At 41.0% G+C, this 12,131-nt stretch overlaps 1 pseudogene; it reads right to left on the bottom strand.

Moving 5' to 3' along the window:
* Window positions 1–12,131, bottom strand: part of LOC123629768 — a 37,222-nt pseudogene that overhangs the window by 24,505 nt on the left and 586 nt on the right.

Genomic DNA, 12,131 nt, shown 5'->3' with positions numbered 1-12,131 from the left:
AAAATGCTTATGAAGAAAGTTACCAACAGAGCCACCCCAAAACTAAGAAGATGGATCTCCCACTGGGGATTATGAAAAAAATCATACCTGTCACTGTCTTTGTCAAATATGAGCTAATCCATTACTGTAAACTCCATGTGTAAGAGTGACACATTATGTACATTATACATCAGCACCAAAGAGGATTCAAGTCTTTGAACATAAGCAATGCGTTCTTTTTGTTTTTCAAAGGAATCCTAGCTAGCACCAACAGTGTTTTAGGGATTGAGAATTTGACAGAGCTTTGACACTCTGCATATTACCCTATTCTCTTCATGGGTTTACTTTTAAGCCATGCATATGACCACGATTATTCAAATGAACTTGGTAGAAGAGAAAACCCAACTTCACCATCAAGTGTTATGACATTTTTAGATCTACTTACAGATAGGCTACTTCCTATGAAATAATAACAATAAATAACAACAATAACACAAGTGCTCAATCTTTTCATGTACTGCATCAAAAATCGTTGTCATTGGCACTTGCTCAGAGCAAAACAGTCAACAAATCAAACCCAGGGACATCAGAAAAAGACACTTTCCATCCCTTTGTTCTATGACGCCCTCTTCCCCACTGCTAATACATTACCGGCAACATGTGCTTCAGGCATTGGGATTCCTGTATGTGTCCTGTATTTATCGACACTGCCATGAACTGTTCCAGCCTTTTACCTACATTAGTTTATTTAACCTTTCACAGGAAAAGAGGTGTGCTATGCATGGTTGGGCCCTCAGCCAAGCGCACACCAGCTGAATGAACTACAGTTAGACACAAACAGTGTAGGCAGCTACATCCCTACAGCCCTAAGCTGCCGGCAGATACATGCATGAACTGTTGTAGCAAGCGCATCCTTACTCTTGCTGCCCACCTGGCAACAGTGAGGGAAGCTGGGTGAGTGGGGAGGAGGGAGCTGATGGGCATCAGTAAGTTGCCAGGTGGTGCTACCCACACATGGGAACAGCTGAGCAGACCTGGCTCTTCAGTGATTATGCCCAGTGCAAAGGATGCCCTTTAAAATTGCCCTTCCTGTTCAAAAGTCTGGAGGCCAGCAGCTACGAAATCACAATCTGGCTGCCACCATTTTCTGAAAAGGCCCAGAATTTGGATTAATAGCATTTTTAGGCCGGGCGTGGTGGCTCACACCTGTAATCCTAACACTCTGTCTAGGCTGAGGCAGGTGGATCGCTCAAGGTCAGGAGTTCAAGACCGGCCTGAGCAAGAGCAAGACCCCATCTCTACTAAAAATAGAAAGAAAATTATCTAGCCAACTAAAAAATATATATAGATAAAATTAGCCGGGCATGGTGGCGCAGGCCTGCAGTCTCAGCTACTTGGGAGGCTGAGGCAGGAGGATTGCTTGAGCCTAGGAATTTGAGGTTGCTGTGAGCTAGGCTGACGCCACAGCACTCACTCTAGCTCGGGCAACAGAGCGAGACTCTGTTTCAAAAAAAAAAAACAGAAAACAGCATTTTAAAAATAATCTCTACATGAAACTCTCTAGACCCAGTGCTAACAGAATCTCACCCAAGGGTTAATTAGCATACCCCTCTTTTGACTGTGTGAGCTTGGCCGTGCCATTTAATCCAGCAGACACTCAATTCCCTCTTTTATACAGTGTGGGAACGAACTAACTGATCTATAGTCTTCCTATCAAGCTGTAAAGTTAGATAATTCTAATTAAAATAAATGCAAAAAACTTTTGACATATTCTGAGCAGCAAAACAAGTGTCCAAAGGAGTGTGACAAACCCCTGTCTTCTTGTGTTCATGCCACTTCCAGCTTCTCACCTGCTGCTTGAGAACTTCCATTTCTGTCCTCAGCTCTTGAAGGTGGCGCTCTCCAGACTTCCACAAACAATCCCCGGAAGATGAAGAACACTCGATGCTCAGGGCATCCTGAAGAGCCTGTGGTAGCAGATAAGCACACGGGTGATCTAAGATTTACCACATCACATGAATCCATTTATAACAGTTACAATCATTTCAAATGCACCCACAAGGTAGAATTTCATCTTTAATGTTGCTTACAGGACTGAATAACTTTCTTCTTTTTGATTTTTTGCATTATGTATTTTTTCCCCCAGAATCTCTGTCTTTTCTCCATGATAATGCTTATGCTATTCAATCCCCATTATTACCTAGGGGGGCTTTGATGTTGGACCCTCCTCTACCTAGCCAAATAGGAAAGGAAACCATATCTATCGCCTTTTTCTAGATTCTCTGGTTTAATTACATTTAACTCTGTAGATGATGCTCAGACCTCAGGAAGCATGAGAGGTAGCAAACATGCCCATCCCTGGGCACTGCCAGTCTGAGATTCTGCATCAGCAGATCTGGGGGTAGAGTCTGAGAATCTGAGTTTCTCAAAAGCTGAGAAATGTCCCAAATGATGAGTAATATTCTGCTATACAACCATGCCATACCCCCAACAGGAGAGAGGGATGAAAATAAAACCCTTGGGTATTTTCTTCAAAGCAAATAAACTGGATTGAGTACACAGTTGTGTGAACTTCTGACAATCACAAGTTCATTACTAGGCTGACGTATTACAGATTTCTGCTGAGTGAATGGGTCAGCAGGCTTGTACAAGGAGAGCAGGCCCCAATTCCGTGCTGTGGTGCACGGTGTGCACAGTCCGCTGCTGAAATCAACATTTTGAGTAACTTCCATCACAGTGGTAAAAAAGAAAAGAAAAATATTCATTGTAACATAGAAGAACAATAACATCTTACACGTCATGATCTTCTAACACATGTGCTAAATGAGAAAAAAAATCTCTTTTCGTAACTATCACTTAATATGTATGTTTTCAAGTGACAGTTCAAGGTGTAAACAGACATGTGGGACAAAATCTCTTCTGGCTTTAAGTGTCCTTTTATTTTTCTCACTGCCCATAAGTAATGTATTATGCTCATTAAAGCATAAATCTTGGGTCTAGAATTGGCTATTGAACATATTACATACTAGCTAATTAAATTTGTTTATTCATCTATTCATTCATCTACCCATTCAACAAATATTTAAGAACTTATTGTAAGCAAGGCCCTGTTTAGGCACTCAAGATATGGCAGTACACAAAACAGAAAAAAAGTCAGGACCACATTGTGCTGTTGCCTTTGTGAGTCCCTTTCTCCATAAAAATACGTATTAAAATTATATTTTACAACTGCCTTGCTATAAAGGCAAATATATATGAAAACATATATTCAACAAAAGTTTATTTTTTCTTTTGATTTTAAATGACAGTAAACATTTATGGGCCCCTAAACGTATTGTGGTCCCTAGACACTGTGTCTACAGTGCTTAATGAAGACAGCTGTACAAAAATCCTAGCCTTATGTAGCTTGTAATCAAGATTGAGAGACAGAAAACAAATAAGGTAATAAATATAAGACATTAAACATATATTAGGTAGTAACAAATTCCAAGGAAAAATTAAAGCAGGAAGTATGAGGAGTATGTAATTTTAATTAGGATAGCCAGAAAAGTTATCTTTGGGAGGTGACATTTGTATAAATATCTGCGTTTACATAAATCAATTTTTCTCATTGATATTTTATGATTATAATCACCAGAATTATAAAATTATTATTTTTCTAACTTCAAAAAATTATGAACTATAAATACAGATAAATAAAGATGAAGTGTGCACATGGACATAAGCAAAAAAACAGCATTCTTGGCTGTTCTGATATCTACGAGATTTATATCTTTGTGCCCACATTTAGGGACATGAACTACAGAATATAAGAAAACTTGTAATACGGTGTCAAAAATGCGAGGGATTTTTAATATAATCTTAATTAGTTCCTCTAATTCATTTGCAGAAGATTTTCCAGCAGAGAATAGGAGGAAAAAGATACATATTTGCCCTAAATTTGTCTGTCTAAACATTGTTTTTCTTTTTTAGAGGATAAAGTACATTGCCTGTGAAGTCAATCTCCACCTTGCCATTTTCTCCTGATGAATAACTTGTTCCACAAACAGATCTAATACAGGGTCACATCTGCAAAGCATCTTATCAACTATGCAGGCACATGCTTAGCATTGAGGATCTTTAAATGATACCTGGGAACTCTGGTTAACTACAGCCATGGGCATTCAGTCCAAAACACAAGGTCTGAGCACATTTTCAAGGCCAAACACCTACTCTCCTTTCAGAAGAAAGACAATTTCTATGGCTTTGGTCATGAGATAGCTAGTTGAGAGATGCGTATCTCAACTCAACCACGTGCTACAGCATTCCCATGTTCCACACATGGCTTGGCGCTTGGAAGTCAAGAGCAAACAAATTTTTATTTTTCCCCTGAACTAGTCATCGACCCCTTCCCGCTGATAAGTAATTAGTCCATAAAACCACACACACACACGCATTATCCTTTTGCAGCAATTCACAGGCTGCCCCTCTGAAGAATTACGTTGGAGTTAAGGTATTATAACACTTGCATTTTCCTAAAAGCCTTGACTATTCCTGACCCCCCCCCTACATCCTGCCCCCAATAAAAGTGGGTTTTAGGCTTGCACTTGGGAGGGCCACAATCTCAGCCTTGGGTCTGGCATTTAGCATGCTTCCATATAGTGTGCATCACACCCAGCTCTAGTGATCATTTTAAAGAGCAGCTTGTTTCCTCAGGAAGCTTTTGTGGTTGACCAAGAGATACGTTACTGTTCGCAAACACCCACTTGCTTTGTGTGCTTCTTCAAACTAAAAAAAAACAGTTCTTATAGTCTATAATTTCTCTTCACTTCTCTTTTTCATGATGATTCTTCGCAGGGACATAAATTCCCTAAAGCCTCCTTATCCATGTATGGCTGAAAGCTGTAGACATGAGTTATTTCTAAAATTACAGATAATGTCTTGTGCAAGCCCCCAAGGCTGGGACCCATGTTGCAGGCTAGATTTTGTTGTGACTCTCAGTAGGAAAGTGTCCTTACACAGGGACCTCTCATTCTGATCTCCCATGCTTGGGCTGGCCTGATACCTTATTGAGGCGTCTTATTTCACATTCTAAATGTTCCTTCTTCTTGTTTGCAAGAGCATTTTTTTCCTTCAAAAGCTTATTTTCTTTCTTCAATTCATGCAATTCTTCATTTAGGCTTTCCTTTTCCTTCTGAGGTAAAGAGCAAGAAAATAAAATCAAACTCAGTAAATGTCAAATGCGATATTGTAGAAAAAGTGATATATCAGCTGCTATGGTCGATTGAGAGGGTCACCCTTCTGAGATATAATAATAACATAACCTGCAAGATTTTCACTGAACATTCCATTTGACCAATATCCTTTGGGTGAAAGACAAGGTTAGGATTGAAGAAATCTTTCTTTTATCAAGACTTAGTGGAGTAGCTTAGAAGTTTTGTGACCCTAGGAAAAAAATCAAGATCCCCAAGTCTTACTTTCAATAGTCAAATAAATGGGTCTGCAGAATAAACAAGTTCCCATATACTAAGTGATGGATAAGTGATTCAGAAAAGTAGCTGAAACTCCTAAAAAGAAAAAAACTGTCATTGCAACAAAATAATACTCTATCTGAAAGCTCAATCCTGCAACACTCTGTACTAGAGAGTGGGAGAAGACAATTTTTGGGCAAACAAGACCCTTCACTATAGGTAATTATTCAGAGCACTGCATTGTTGAGATTATTATTTTTAAAAGGTAGAAATCAACTAGTTCAATTGCCACCACTGTTCCATTTTTTAGATCTTTATCAAGAAGTCTAGTGTACTAAATGACTGAAGGTTAGCTGCTTAGACACTAACAGGCTCTGGATTCAGACAATGTCCCCTATCTCTTAATTTTAGATGCCAGATAGCAAATGTTTTGTCAAGCAAATTGGATTCTTAAGGAGATTGAGATTTTAACCAGGTAAAATAAATATTGCAGAATTTAGGCAACTCGAGATAAGAAAATAGCTAATACATGTGTTAAAGTACGTTATTTTAGTAATTGATCTTTCCCAACGCAACTATTAAATTTTAAAAATCCACTTTAGGTAATTCATTGTCATTAAAAATGCAAACATTTTTTATTTGCTTTTAGTTAAACAGCATGGCCTCTAGACTTAGAAAATGAACCAATCATTTTCTAATTTAAGAGAAAATTATTCTAACTAGAAAACGGTCCCAACTGCACAGGGAAACAATTAATTACAAAGATTCCCGGTCAGGGTGTGATTGGAAAAGGAGATGCCGGCTACCCGGCTGAAAGGGAGTCGCCACAATCCGTTTTCCCTCCTCACTGCGGCAAACACGTCCCACGAGCCAGAGCCCCCAGGCCAGCACGTGCCACGCTGGTCTTAGGCCACCGCCACCGCCTCGCAGCGTCAGGGGCCAGACGCCACCACGGAACAGCCACCCTTGCGTTTTCTCTTACTTGGAGGCCGCTAGTATTTAAGGCTTTCTCCTCCCCAGTTTCTATGCTATTCAGGAAGTCCAGTAATTGAAAGTAAAACCGGGGGAGGGGAGGAGGGAAGGATCTATTTCAGGAGAAACTGCCGTCTCAATCGTCTCTACCCAGGTTGCGGCAGGGACTGCCGGAGGCTCAGCATCCGGGAACCGGGTTCGAGTCCCCCCTCCGCGCGCGGGTCACCCTCTGCAGCCTCGGCCTCCTCGTCGTTCCTGCAGCAAAAGTCACATTTCCCTCACAGGCGGGCTGAGAGCGCTAAAGGAGACGATGAGGCCAAAGTGCTTCGAAAAGTGTTGTTTTTTATGATTACAAACGCATTAGCTGTTTGTAAAGTCTCTGTAAGCTGTCTTGTACAAATACGAGGCATTGCTATATTATTATTAATGCCAGTAATAAAAATAATAACTATGAATAAAAGGAAAAGTAACTCTCGCCGAGCCCGAAGCGTCTCGCGGGCTGGCGCCCTCCCGGCGGGCCCGCGGCCATCCGCGCCTGCGCACGACGAGGGCCGAGCCCGGCGCCTCCCCTCCCCCGCCCGCCCCCCCCCCGCGCCTGCCCACTTCCTCGCGCGGCGGGTTCCGGGCGGGGCCGCGCGGCCCGTCGCCGTCTCTCGGGCGCTGCTGCCGCCGCTCCCCATCCGGCGCGCCCAGCCGTCCTTCCGCGGCATCCAGTTTCGTCCTCAGCTCCGCGACCTGGGGAGGCGTTCACAGACGGTCGCCGCCGAGCCCGCGCTCGCAGCGACGGACACGCCCCGCCCCCGCCGGGCGCGACTCGGCGACTGAGGGAGATGGTCCGCGACGCACGCGCCTGTCCCCGCACGGCCTCGCGCTTCCCGCCTCCCCGGCTCAGCCCGCGGGGTCGACCGCTGGGGCCGCGTCCCCAGGTTGGTCACGCTGCTCTCGGCTCTCCGGGCGGCCTGGCACGGTCTGGGAAAGCCAGCGGGCGTCGCGGCCGGCGGAACATGCCCGCACGGAGAGAGACGGGAGCGGCCTTTAATCCGACGCCCCGCGGGACGGACCGACGGCGGCCGGGGCCTCCCAGACGGCGCCGCCCCCGGGACGGGCGCGAACTCCCGCCCCGCGGACGCCGCACCTTTCAATTGAGCACTCGGGGACATCGTGCTGGGAAATAAAGGGACGAATGCTGCTCTTCCTCACGTGTGGTCGAGTTTCCTTTATATAGGGAAACTCGCTTTCCCTTTTGGAGGACAGAATGATTTTAAGTTATAAATTGCCTTTGACCTATGAAAGGAGATTTTGTCCAAAAAGTTCCTTCCTCACCAGAGCAAAAGCTCCTTGAGGGCAAATGTGCTTTAGAGGGAAGAGGGGGTGCCCCGTTTGTCCTCCCACTTTCACTGTCGCCACCGTTTGTTTCCATGGAGACCAGCTTTTGCTCTCTAATTGATTAATTAGAGCTAGACTTGCCTAGAACCGTGTGAACTTTAAATGTTTCTCGCTGCACCTGTAACTTGGGCGCTGATGGCTGCAGGTATCGACAGCACAGCTGAGGCCAGACTCGATGGACCGTGATAAATGGGTGATAAATGGGCGTAAAAATCCCGAGATGCTGCTGGGGGCTATTTTTAGCACATTTCTGTAGCCCCCTCAAGATAATTCGCTGACGCTGATGGTTAATCGTCAATACCGAGAGGCCAACAACATACTCAGCACCCTTCCCTCGCTTTTCAGCAGGCGGCTCCCGCCGGTGAGTCCTGATGCTCTTGGCTCCACCAGGGAGATTGGTTTCAAGAAAAGACCAAACAGAGGCGCTCACCTTTCTTTCATACAACTTTTTCATACTTCTAAATTGCTGATCCCATTGCTGGTTAACTTCCAGGAGCTGAAATGATTAAAATTTGATGAATCAAAAAAAGAATGCCCGCCCATCTGGAAATTTGGCTACAATGAAATCACTTTGTGACCTTACTGAGATTTTTTTGGAAACCATGAGTGAGGATGAGATTCCTTCCATCAAGTTTTGATTGGGCGAGGATAATTTAATTGGACACACTCTCACTCTCGTTAGAATCATCTTTTAGGAATTGATCCATGTATGAACAACTATTAAGTCTTAGATGTATCTTGACAAATCAGTTGAACAGTTTATCAGCAACTATTAACTTGTCTTAAGTATTTGAATTTTCATCTTCTTTGTTTAATCCAATCAGAATCTGTTAAAAGTCTATAAGAAATGATAGCTTTTGGTAAGATTTATTAATGTACGAAGGGTCTTCCTCCAAACCTTTCCATATTGGTCTATGTGTTTACACTGATCATTATAATGAAATATTTTTTCCAGTTCTTTTAAAGCAAAATTTATATTAACAAATCCTAGACTCCATTAACTGATAATCATTGGCTTGGAATAATGTGCTTTAAAAGATTAACACATGATTTGTGATATATGCCCAAATGGATATCACCTTTTTGAAGGTATAGATTTCAAGGAATAACAGTTTCATCCTAAGAAAATATTTAGAAAAATGTGAGGCAGCAAACAATTTAAGGATCTTAAAACTATCTGCTAATTAGAAGGTAGAAAGAACACTATGATCTGTGTTTTAGTATTTTTGTAGGGGAAGCTCACAGCTTCCTACATTAAGAGAAATTCCAGCACTTATCAATATGGAACAGACACTGAGAAGATAAGTCGCGTGACTAAAAAATAGCAAGGCCTTCTCCTAATTAAAGGACAAAATACCTAATCCAGAGTGGCAGTTACTAGATACATCTTACACTGGAAATCGATATGGTTATTTAGCATAAGACTATATAATATTATTATATAAATATACCTGATCTGCTCGCATTTTAGGGATTCACATTTCTATGCTATAACAACATTACTCTGCCATAGCTCAGTAATTTTCCAGATGGGCACAATATTCAATGCAGTATCAAAGAGGAATAGAAGGCACTATAGAAGAAATGAAAGATGTATTAAATAATACATAGAATGGGTTAGAAAAGAAATTACAAAATTACAAGTCAACTGTACTTATGAAGCCTTTGACAGTTTGAGTTTCAAGGTGTGTCAAGCTGCAAGGCATAAAGGGTACAGGTGATAATCTCACGTGGTCCATGTGAAAGAAAGATCTAAGTTTTCAGAAAATTAGTATTATAATTACCAGATTTATGTCTTTGTTATTTCTCATTCATCATTGCACAAACACTGAGAGACCAAGTACAAGATATGTGGGTGAATAAGAAAAAACCACTTGTTTTCAAAATGTGCAGACTAGTATCCTAGAGGTAAATACTGTGACCTGATAAAAATAAAAAGCACGAGGTGCTACACTATTTTATTCTGAGTGTTAATCTACGACACATGTGGTTTCAACTAATATTTCTAAATTACCTCATTTCTCTGTTTTTCCAAGCACCTTATCTTTTGTTCAAGAGAATTTGTCAAGTTCGTTCTTCTTGATGATTGAGCACACTGAGGACAAAGAAAAAAGGAAGATTGAAACAAAAGTCTACAAAATAAGCAGGAGAAATACTGTCCTTCACAAACCTCATGCATTTGGCCAACTCTCATGTCATGATTTATAAAAATACCTGATTCTAGCAGTAAAAATCCTCACACTCTAAGTCCTTCATAGTAACTTGTTGATGAATCAGCTTCATATTATATTTTAAACTCCTTTATATGGATTAGTTACCCAAATAATTCTCTAATAAATTATAAGTGTATCTATATACTGCAATGGGCAAGCCAGAGATTAGAATTTAAAATTTCATGAATTTGGATTTCAATCTTTTCCAAAAAAAAATGACAATTCAGAGTATGATGGCTTATAGAAATCATGTAAGTTTCATGGGTACATTTTAGGCATTTACATAGTATACATTTCTAAGAAGTCATTTTTATAGTTGTGCCCATGAACATGTATGTGAGTGAGATTCTGAAGAGTAGCCCTAGTAAAAGTCAGAGGAGTGATAGAACCATCAAGAATAAAGAACACATACAGCTAAAATGTGGCAAGTTGATTCCAGAACTAAATAAGTTAATTACTTTGATTGCAAATGTGGTGGTTCACACTTGTAATCCTAGCACTAGCCTGGGCAACATTGCGAGACCCTGTGTCAAAAAAAATAAAAAATAAAAACTATAGCAGTGCATAGTGGCACACGCCTGTAGTCCCAGCTATTCTGAAGGCTAAGGCAGGAGCATTGCTTGAGGTGGGAGTCCGAGGTTACAGTGAACTATGATTAGGCCACTGCACTCTAGCCTGGGTGACAGAGGGAGACTCTGTCTCTAAAAAAACAAAAAACAAACAAAAGAAAAAAAACACCCAAAACCAAACCAAAAATACTTTAATGACCATGACACAAGTATGTTATAGAGGTGGGCATAGATTATCTGGTACCTTGTAACTTTAGTCAGCTCCTTGAGTAAAGCCACTAGATTACAAATTTAGATTGATTATAAATTATTGGCATAATGAAAAATTTAACCACCTTTCTTTTTAGACGTATTTTTTTCAGAAGGGGGAGTATTCATTTAAAGAAAGCTCAAAAGCTCTGGAAACCACCATCTGCCTAACTTGCCACCAGCAACCTCGCTCACAGCAACCTCAAACTCCTGGGCCCAAGCGATCCTCCTGCCTCAGCCTCCCGAGTAGCTGGGACTACAGGCATGCGCCACCATGCCTGGCTAATTTTTTCTACATATATTTTTAGTTGTCCAGCTAATTTCTTTCTATTTTTTTAGTAGAGACAGGGGTCTCACTCTTGCTCAAGCTGGTCTCGAACTCCTGAACCTGAGCCATCCTCCCTCCTCGGCCTCCCAGAGTGCTGGGATTACAGACGTGAGCCACCGCACCCAGCCAGTGTTTTTTTTTTTTTTTTTTTAACCTTCATAACTAATTTTCTCTGGAAGAAAAGTGTAAAATATTTGACCCTTGATTTTTATTTTATAAACAAGGATTACTGAAAAGCTAGTTACTAAATCTGCAAGAGAATCTATTTGTAACTGTAGGAGTACTAATTTCTGAAATTCAGAAGTATGCACAGGTATAAGCGGGAGAGGAAAGAGGGAGGGAAGGTAGATGGCACAGTGAATCGGAATGGCCCGTAAGCCGTGAATGTGTCACTAGGAGTTTCACTGGCGATTAAGCAACATTTTACTCTGGTTCATATGTCTCAGGTGTGTATTAAAATGAAGTGAAATAAATCAAACACAAAGGTTTGTGGTCACTTTTCATTTGTATTTACTTTGCTTTCCAGTTGCTAGTGAAGGTATCTAATAAAGATTTTTAGTCACTGGTTCTAGTAAGCATCTGCTTACAGAGCAATTATTCCCTGTAAATAATTCCCTATGGTTACTCCCTGTGAAGTATAATCTGTGTTCAAAGTAGCTGGGCATTCCTTTCTCTACCATAACAGCCGTACCAACTTCTAGTATATTTAAGGTTTGACACTACTACATTAAATACCTAAATGAACAAAAGAGTTCCACCTGGTTTCCCATTAGACCTTGATTATCTCAAAAAAAAAAAAAAAAACTTTAAGAAAGCACTTTACTTCATTCATTATTAGCAAGTATCTATTGCAATAACTGAAGAAGAATACTGATATCAGTTGTAAATATGTAAAAATTTTACTATAGATACTCTATTGCTATAATATGTTCTATCTCTAACCAGACCAATATTCTTTTTACATTTTATATTGAACTAAATTCCT

Source organism: Lemur catta, unplaced genomic scaffold (genome assembly GCF_020740605.2).
Source record: "Lemur catta isolate mLemCat1 unplaced genomic scaffold, mLemCat1.pri scaffold_41_ctg1, whole genome shotgun sequence".
Lineage (NCBI taxonomy): Eukaryota > Metazoa > Chordata > Mammalia > Primates > Lemuridae > Lemur > Lemur catta.
This window is presented reverse-complemented; position numbering and strand designations above follow the sequence as displayed.